The 10,259-nt window shown below is 39.2% G+C and overlaps 1 pseudogene; it reads left to right on the forward strand.

The window, feature by feature from the left end:
* The first annotated feature begins 689 nt into the window (after positions 1-689).
* On the forward strand, positions 690-809 carry LOC129897969 (5S ribosomal RNA; annotated as a pseudogene).
* The last annotated feature ends 9,450 nt before the right edge of the window (positions 810-10,259 follow it).

Genomic DNA, 10,259 nt, shown 5'->3' on the forward strand with positions numbered 1-10,259 from the left:
CCTTCGAAGTTAACAACCCCGGCTCTCGACATATCTTTCAGCGTCTAATAGTATGCTTAGTCTGTCCAGCAGATCGAGGGAAAACTGTGGTACTAAGACCTACCTATGTTCCTGATCTCTTCATAGACTGATCTCTAGACGTTAATCATAATTGAAGTCCCTTTATCTGAAATATTAGCTGGGGAAACCTCACGGAGTCTTACTACCTCCTTGTCCTATAACTTCCTAGTTTCAACTGCATAGGTGGTCTTGATTGAAAACAAATAGGCTGATTTATTAGCCTACTCATAATAACCCGTATATCACCCTACTCTCGCAGAGTATAGAATAGGTTTGTAATGACAATGATAATTTGGGAAACCTTAGCCTCGTATAGTTTTTCTCAATTCCTTTCGAGACTTTAACTGGCATTCTACCCATTGGGTTTTGCTCTTTGGCCCCTTAGAATTAGCTTCCAAGTGTTGTTGAAATTCCCTTGCCTACTGGCCCATATAGCCCTTCCATGGTTCGCCTATCATTAACTGGTACTATGTTGAAGAACTATGGCATTCAAGTGCGCCGTCAGTTAACAATTAGCTAATCTTTCTCATTTTACTTAAGTCCTTTTCGCAATACCCTCAACGTAACTATAGTACTCCTGGTACATAATCTCATATTGTTTCTACACCGCTAGTTCAGATTATTCCATCTCGCGTGATCATACCAACACTAATGCATTGAATTCCATCATAATTTCGAAGTTAAGCGTGCTTGGGAGAGAGAAATACTAGGATGGGTGACCTCCTTGTGAATTCCTCATGTCGCGCTTCATGGTAATCCTTGCAATAATGTGAGGGGCACTCACCTTAGCCCATAATTTATCTTAGCATCGTCTCACCGGTCATTATGTGTTGCCTTGCCCTTTCCTCTGTTAACTTACAACCGGTATAGGGGTAGATCTTTAGATCCACTATGACCATGTCCTTTTTTGGTCATTTTGGTTTAACTCCTCCTATTGTATTCACCCCTTTTTGTATGTATACATTCATTAGGGTTGGCTATCGAGTAGCACTAAAGTTCATTCATATAGTGACCTTTAGAGCCACTTTGAGTTCTGTCTATCCTTAGCTGGCATAGTTTTAAAGGAATTTTGAATATAAGCTTGCCAATCCTATAGTAACCAGCTAGTCCTGTCCATCTTATTTAAACCATTTCATAATTTTTCCTTACCCCCGCTTGTAACCTTCTTGACACATCCTCGTGTCATTCTTTACCTTAACGAGAATATGAGAGAGTGCAAGAAATACCTTGCCGCACCTCTTTCTATTTCCTTATTTACTCCTTGATCATCTTATCTCCTACCATAGGAGTCTTGCTATTTCTTTTCCTAGGTTATTTATGTATCGCAATATCATTTGCGACCAACTCTACATCTAAGATGTGGCTTTTGATCTAGCATGCTGTCATTATCCATCATAGTGTCCCTTGAGTTATTCGATATCCTTTCATTAGTATATTCTTTTGCTTTTATACGTACCCTCCTTCTAGTGTTATATTGTTCAGGGTCTCGTCAAAACTCCTTAACATTGTCTCACATACCATTCTGACTTCTATCCAATTATTGGTGGCTTTCAGATCTTTCTAACTTGGTTCAGCAAGGGATCTTATTGCAGTTTAAACATCCGTCTCAAGCATGTTGCCCCATCAATTGCCTCTATCTTACCCTTGCAGTTCTCTCACTTGCTTTCCCCCTTTAGAGGGTACTTATACTTTTACCTACTTATACCTTGCTCTATCTCTCTAGGTCCAGTCTCAAATTCATCCGGTCTGCTTCCCCAGTCTACTTAGTACTGCATCATGTCCCTATTTTTCAGTATATTTTATAACTCGATTATGCACGTACGGAACCTTGGCTAAATCACAAAGCGGCTGGAATCTTTCCATACATAGTGAGACATCTCCTCTATTAATCTGTACTTAAGTAATAGGACCCATGGAACAACTCGCCCAAGGCCACATTAAAAGTTAATATACACTTGTAGCCATTCTAAATTTTCTTTTAACTAGGCAACATTTGTATTCCGACATTCATTGTCCAAGGTTCTCTTGGAGTAGTGGCTTTCCCAACCTATATCCTTTGTTTCTTGGGATGAATGGAAGTTGTGCCATTTATTCCTTAAGTTTGCCGTCTTTGTCCCTTAAGATTTCCACTATTTTCGGGGCGATGTTGTATATGCGCATTACACCTTTATACCTTATAGCCCTTACCCTTACTATGTACCAAACACAGACTTTTAACTCTATCAACGTATACTAAGGACGCCTTACTAGTGGTCCTAATTTATCTCTGTATAATCGTATCACACCGTTCAATTCATACTTACATATCCCTTTTTTAGTTCATACTCATATTCAGTTCCTGACATCTCTTTGAGGTGCTTCTGTCCGAAGCTCTTTCCCCAACTAGTCGGTGGAGAACTATAAATTGTTATCGTAAACCATTTTCCAACCATTGTTGGAAAAAACTAGAATCTCTTAACCATCACAGTACTTCTCTTAATAGTTGACCTACCTAGTTTCCTTCTGAGTTTATCCTCGAGTTATGAACAACTTATCTAATTTACAATTAGGAGTTGGGGCTTGGTACTTTCAAAATGAGTGAAGCTCAATTACTGGACATCTTAACTTTCAACCTGAGCTTCTCTTTTTTTCTATAGAATAATTACGGCTAGAGATACTGTGGTCTGAACTGTACTTCTCAGACAGACTTTTGTTTTTCCATAATAAACCTCCGTGAGTAAAAAGGGTGTCCCTTATTGACGACATGAAGAGTAGCTCTTACAACTTTAATTTAGCATAATATGGGTACTCGGTATCAATTTCCAAGACATGTTATAAAGCTATTTTTTATTCCCTTCTTTTTGTTCTGGGAAAATTTCAGCAGAGTTTCCTCTATAATCCTTACTATCCCAAAACCTATATGCAAAAAATACCAAAAATGCCTCATAGGGCCAACATATATACATATATATATATATACATATATATATTCATATCATATCACAGCCACACAGGGATTTCAATATCATCTAATACCGCAGCTACACGGGGCTTTCAATATTAATAATAGTATGAAAGTAATGGACTTACCTCGTATGTCCAACTTCAAACTGCATTTGTTGCACTTCCTCTCTACTTTCCTTTCAGGTTTCAACTTTATATTTAATATTACTTCAATACCATACCCGATGGATATCTTTCGTGCCTTTACTTTACTTACCTGCATGCTTCGTAATATCCCATATCGTCAATTACATCCTTCGGTTGATGTCGTCATTCTGTTAAGATCCAAGATTAGTATACGGAATTTTCCTATAACTCAGATCTATAGCATGATCTCAGATGTAAAAGAAAGGTAATATCCTAAATGTCCTGTAGCCTCTTGTTTATAGATGTGGCGCACAACACATCGATAATCAAGACTCCACTAGACACGATCTGTAGACACTCCAAGGACGAACTGCTCTGATACCACTTCTATCATGACCCAACTTCGTAGGCCGTGACTGGGGTCTAATCTTAACCGCCGTATACGTGTCTATCAGTTGTGGTCAAGTCGAACTGTAATTAACATAATACCATGCAACAGAACCTTATTGGGTGATAACATTTTTATAAACCTATAGCCTCTTTCATTTGTATGACCTCATGGAAAGGCACGCAAGCTGACAAGGCTGCCATAACATAATAACATATATCATACATCACATAGACCCATCTGAATCAAACTGACATACAAAACCCACATATACATGTCTACAGACCTCTAACAATATCAATGACAATATATGGCAGGACAAGTCCCCCGCCGTACCTCTGAATAACAAAATAATACTATACATCAATGGCTAATGCCAAAAACTAGGCTCCGATACAATAGAGCCTCTTCCAGCTGAGCTGAGCGGGATCTTGAGATGATGGACTCCCAAAACATATACCTATACCTGTGGGCATGAAATGCAGCCCCCCCCCCCCCCCGAGAAAAGAGAGTTAGTACGACATATGTACTGAGTAGGTAAAATGTAACATAATACAACTTGAGGTATATCCCAAATAAAGAAGTAGGGGACCAAATTATCAAATTAGAAGCCTGTACATGTACTCTCTGAATTACAAAAGCATGCATGCTCATATCATACCATATAGCTGGCCCTTTCAGGGGTCCGGTGAATCATATTTGTAAAACCATCATGGCCCCAGTGCCATTACCACCTTATTACAATACATCATCATATATATACATACGTACCCGGCCCTCTAGTGAGGGAGCAGTGAAAAATGCAGTGAATATACAATGAAGGACGTGTTACAGTATATACGAGTAGAGTAGTGAGAAACCAAACACAATTTAAATCATTATGAGAGACTCAATGAAGTCAGCAGGTGAATCATCCCTGGAGATCAGGGCAGAAAGTATCTAACGTATACCCTCTAAATGTCACTAAGAACTATGTAAAAGGGAGTTTTGGAAATCCTATACATATACCAGTATGAAATATCTTATAATAATCCGAGCGTTGGTTGTATCAAAGCCTTTCTTTTTTAGAAAAAAGAGCTTAGTCGAATCAATCGTTATATAGTCATATAGGAGACTCGAGGAGTAGGAGTTTAACTACTTTAAAAGTCTTAACATCCAGAAGTGATCTAGAGTCCTGAAGTCATATTCAAAACCTAAGAGTGAAGTTTCCACGAAGCTTTCATCATCCATAGCCTATATCTAAGACATGCCAAAAGGAAGAGAAAAGATAGGCTTTACATACCTATGTCAAAAACATGCCAAGAGAGAGCTTCACATACCTCTTATGAGTTACTCTTTATCCCGTTCGCCTCATCATCCTTTGAAACTATTTAACATTAAAGTAATATGAATATCAACCACTCTTAGCTTTCCAACATCTTAGGTTCCACCTTAGTATTCATGGAATCTATTTCCTTGTTCGTCTCCTCGACTAGTTCTTTAATTAGTTAAGGCGTTGACGAAAATTAGGCAGCACCTCCCCTATAACGTGCCCTATCCAAATTTCTAATTAGATCCCTAAACACTACATCCAACCAAAAACAACAACCTTCAGCATATGTTTAAGCAATTCACACCAACAATATACAACATAAACTCCAAACTATTCGCTCGAAACTATGATACCAAAAAAGGGTCTCTAGTCTTTGTTTTGCAACATCTTTAATTATATGAAATGAGGGGTAGTGTGGATGAAACCAGAAGAAAACCTACCCATTTTATAACGCATTAAGTCCCTGCAACAAAACACCACACCCCTGCAGCAGCTCCTCACAAGAACAACACTTTACTTTGACGACAATTCAACTCTAGCGACTATAATTTGGATTGTCTCCAACGTCAAGCATTCCTATACCATTTTTATGTTTCCAACCACAAAAAAGGCATATAATACACTCCATAATGTTACCATAAATTCCAAGTTAAAAGGATAAACTTTACCTTACCCAAAATTGGCTAAAGCTGCCAAATTGCAACTCGGAACTTCTCCAAAGGTGCTGAAATTGAGCTGGCTGTTTATGTCCCTTTTCCGCTGCCACAAATTAGAATTTTTGGTTATAAAATACTATTATATAACCATGGGATATCATAAATAATTAATTCATGGAAAGGAAGTCGGAGGCTCACCTCCAAAGGGCCAAACCCGTAGCTCCCTCCTCTTGTTCCTAGAGTTTTCCTTTCAACTTTCTCTTGTTTGTTCCAAGTATAAACCTGAAGTTATGGTTCCGTAGACATTTTAAGATATAAATATACATCGCCAAGTGGTTTAGGAAAACCGTATATAATTAATTCACGGAGAGAAAATTAGAAACTTACCTTAGTTTTTCTCTTAAGTCGTACTTGCCTCCTTTGGCTCTCTAACGTTTTCTCTCTCTTTCTCTTATGTTTGCTGCACGTTTGGATAAGTAACTTGACTTAAGATTCATAAAACATAAATACATGGGCTTCCTTGGAGGTGACATGTGTCAGCCCCTTAGGGTGACACGTGTCCAATATTGGTCACCATAATATGCTGCCAACTAGGGGCTGCCACGTGGAAGTGGGGCACACCTCCCCCAAGCAGGTGGCTCACCTTCTTTCTTGAGGTACTGCCATGTGTCACTCCTTCATTGGCTTCCACGTGTGTTATTTTTCTCTTCCTCGTGGGTTTGCAATCTCGTCTTATTTTAAGAGCCTATGTAATCCATGCTACGCAAGCTTGGTACGTACTCCAATAGCTTAAGTCATAAGACTTCTAAGTTAGTATCTTATGTAGGTAAATCGAGTCCTACGACTCATTACTTGGCCTCCAATTCCTTCCGGATTCTTTTGACTCTATTTCCAACCTTCTCTACTATGGGGTATCATATTCTACCCTCATTAGAGTCGTTTGATGTGTGTGGATAGTAGGGATCTCATGGACACTTTCAAGAAGACTAGGAACACGTTTCAAGGTTCAAAAGTGCGGGGTGTAACATAATGAGTCGTAGGATTCGACTCACCTACATAAGGTATTCACATAGAAATTTTACATACTTGAGCTACTTGAGTATATACTAAGATTGCGTAGCCGGGATTATACGGGTTCTTAAGGTAAGATGAGATTAGAACCCACGAGGGAGAGAAGAGGATGACAAGTGGCAGCAAAAAGAGAGTGCCACGTGGCAGTAGGAGGAAGTGCCATGTGGCAGCAACTCAAGCAAGGAGGTGACTCACCTGCCTGCTGGGGGTGCACCCCACTGCCACGTGGCATCGTGTGGATGGCCATATGGGCTGAGGTAGAGCCCTAAGAGGGGGCTTCCACGCGTCACCCCTAGGGGGCTACCATATTTCACCTCTAAGGAAGCCCAAATATACATGTTTTATGTCTCTTAAAGTCATTCCATATCCAAAAATACTTCAGCCAAGAACAAATAAAAGGGAACCCTAAACCTAGAGAGAAAGGAGCGACGACTAAGAGAGAAAAAGGTAAGGTTCCCGATTTTGTTCCATGAATTAATTATTGTAGGTATCCTATGGTGATATAGAGGTGTTTAATAACGTAAAATTTTATTTTGGTGCAGCAAGGAAGAGATACAAACAGTCCTCTAATTTCCAGCACGTTAAGAGAACTTTCGAAGACAAGTTTTAGTAAGTTTTAGCAAGGTATGACTTGGTTCTCTTTTCCCACATTTTGGTAAGGGTTTGTAAATGTTATGAGGGTGTTAATTATGTAAAATTATGGTTTGTAGCAGAACCAAATGGATAGCAAACAGCCACGACATTTCAGCCGCAACTAGAGAACTTCCGAGGGGAATTTTGGCAAGCTTTGGCATTTTTCGGGTGAGGTTAGGTCTTTCCTTTAAATTTGATTATGGGGTGGTTATGTAGTGAATTATATGGATTGTATGTTGATGGAAGTATAAATATTTCATAGGGATGCTTGACGTTCGAAACAAACTAAATTAGAGTCGCTATAGTTAAATTGTAGTCGAAGCAAGGTGTTGTGCTTGTGGTGTGGGGATGAAGGTGTGTGGTGGTATGTTTAAGGGATGTATATTTGTATGAATAGGGTGTTAGTTCTTCTGGTTGCAGCCACACGACCCTCCATTTCATATAGCTAAAGGTTTTACAAAATAAAGATTATAAACCCTCTTTTGGTATCGTAGTGGGCGAATTGTTTGGAACTTATATTGCGTCGTATTGTGGTATTTCTGTGTTTTATAGATTCTGGTTGTTGTGGTTGTTGTGGAAGCCACATGACCCTCCATTTCATATAGCTAAAGGTTTTACAAAATAAAGATTAAAAACCCTCTTTTGGTATCGTAGTTTTGGGCGAATTGTTTGGAACTTATATTGCGTCGTATTGTGGTATTTCTGTGTTTTATAGATGCTGGTTGTTGTGGATGTTGTGGCTTCTAAGTTTTGAGGGTAAAATGGAACTGTTGATAGGGCAATTATAGGGGAGGTGTGCCCGATTTCCGTCAACTCCGTAACTAACTAATAGACTAGTCAAGAAGAGTAAATAAGGAAATGATTCCTACGGATGCTTGGTTTTGGATTAAGGGGATGGAGAGTTGAAAGTTATTAATATTATTATTACTTTCATGTTAAATAGGTTCAGAGGACGATGATACAATCACGGTTAAGTAGAATCCATAAAAGGTATGTAAAGCTAACATTTCCTTCTTTCGGCATGTTTTTGGCATAACTATGTAAAGCTTATCTTTCCTTTCTTTTGGCATGTCTTCAAATTAAGTAGTGAATGATATGGGCTTGAGGGTAAATCTACTCATAAATTCCAAGCGTAATTCACGACCCTTATTTAGTTCTTAATGAAAGCACTCTTACAGTAATTGAACTAGGACTTCTCAAGCGTTCCATATGTTAGGAAGTGAGGAGTACGTAAAGTCTACCTTTCTTTTCTTTTGGCATGTCTTAGTCTTAAGTGGATTGTGTATGTAGCATGGGAATAATTCCATTCATAGAACCCCGAGTATGGTTTTTCAATCTTATTCACTTCTCGACACTATAACTCCTACGATAATTAAGTTATAGACTTGTAAGTCATCTATATGACGAAAAGTAGTACACATGAAGCCTATCCCTTCCTTCTCTTGAAACAGTTTAAGGTAAGTAAAGCGATATATGATATGAGTCAGAGGTGATTCAATTTATAGGTTCCGGATATAACTCATGACTTGTACTCATTTTTGGGTGATAAGGGCCCTGAAGTAGTTGAACTATGACCCTCGAGCCTACTGCATACTGAATGATGATTGGATGTGAAAGCTCCTATACCTAGAGGCTCTTTAACATATCTTTAGATGATATTCAGGAGATGTCTGATATATCACCAAGGTTTATGTGCACGTATATGCATTATTATATGTATAGGGATCGAGCCATACGTTCCTTGGCACTAACGTATTATATGTATAGGGATCGGGCCGTACGTTCCTCGGCACCAACCTGTTATATATATGGATCGAGTCGAACGCTCCTCGGCACTTACCTGTTATATATATGGATCGGGCTGTACTTTCCATGCGCTAATAGTATGCATATGCCTACGATGATAAAATGATGCATTTGTAACACCGAGTCCCCAAGCGGGCCGGATACGGTATATGATAATGATATGCATGACCTTATTTTGTAAGGTACAGGTACAGTACTCTATTAAATTTTATACTTGTCCCCTGCACCCCTATGATAAATGTAATTTCCTTGTGATGTTTTGTAATTTACATACTCAGTACATATATCGTACTGACCCCTCTTTTTTGGGGGGGCTGTATTAATGCCCGTAGGTACAGACATAGGTTTTGAGAGTCCGCCAGCTTAGGATTCCATTCAGCCAGTTTAGAAGAAGCTCCATTGTACCGGAGCCGAGGTTTTGGTACTTAGTATTTGATGTATATATTTTCTCATTCAGGGGTACGGCGGGGTCCTATCCCTCCATGTGATATGATTGTTATTCTTAGAGGTCTATAGACATATGTATGTGGGTCGTTTATAAGTTGTTTTTCATGACCTAACCCCGTAGGCCATGACTGGGGTCCGGCCTGGACCCCCGTATATATACCTATCAGTTTTAGTCAAATCAAGCTATGCACAAAGTGATACTACTAACAAAATCCCAATGAGTTAAAAAAAATTCGAGTACGTGTAGCCCCTTCATTTCATACCCTATCATAAAAGGGCATGCAAGATGACAAGGTTGTTGTAACATAAAAACATTTATATCATGCCGTATAGGAACAATCAAAACGAACTCACAAACAACCCACATACATATGTCTATAGACATTAAAGAATAGTAGCAGCAATATACGGAGAGATAGGGCCCCGCCATACCCCTGAATATACAAATATATACATAGAAGGTCTAATACCCAAAGGCTTGGCTCTAATTCAATGGAGCTCCTCCCAACCTTGCCGAGTGCAACCCTAAGATGGTGGATCCCCAAAGCATGCGTCTGTACCTGCGGGCATGAAACGCATCCCCCCAAGAGAACGGGGGGTTAGTACGATATATGTACTAAGTATATAAAGCATAACAACACATAACTGAGATAACAACTGAAATAGGGATGCATGAAACAAGTATGACAGTTAAGAGTTCACTATACCTACATCTTGTAAAAAGAGAGCATGTATATCACCCTCACATATCACTCTCGGCCCGCTGCGGGACTCGGTGTTACCAAATCAACGTATAAGGAATCATACGATCGTATAC

Source organism: Solanum dulcamara, chromosome 7, assembly GCF_947179165.1.
Source record: "Solanum dulcamara chromosome 7, daSolDulc1.2, whole genome shotgun sequence".
Classification (NCBI taxonomy): domain Eukaryota; kingdom Viridiplantae; phylum Streptophyta; class Magnoliopsida; order Solanales; family Solanaceae; genus Solanum; species Solanum dulcamara.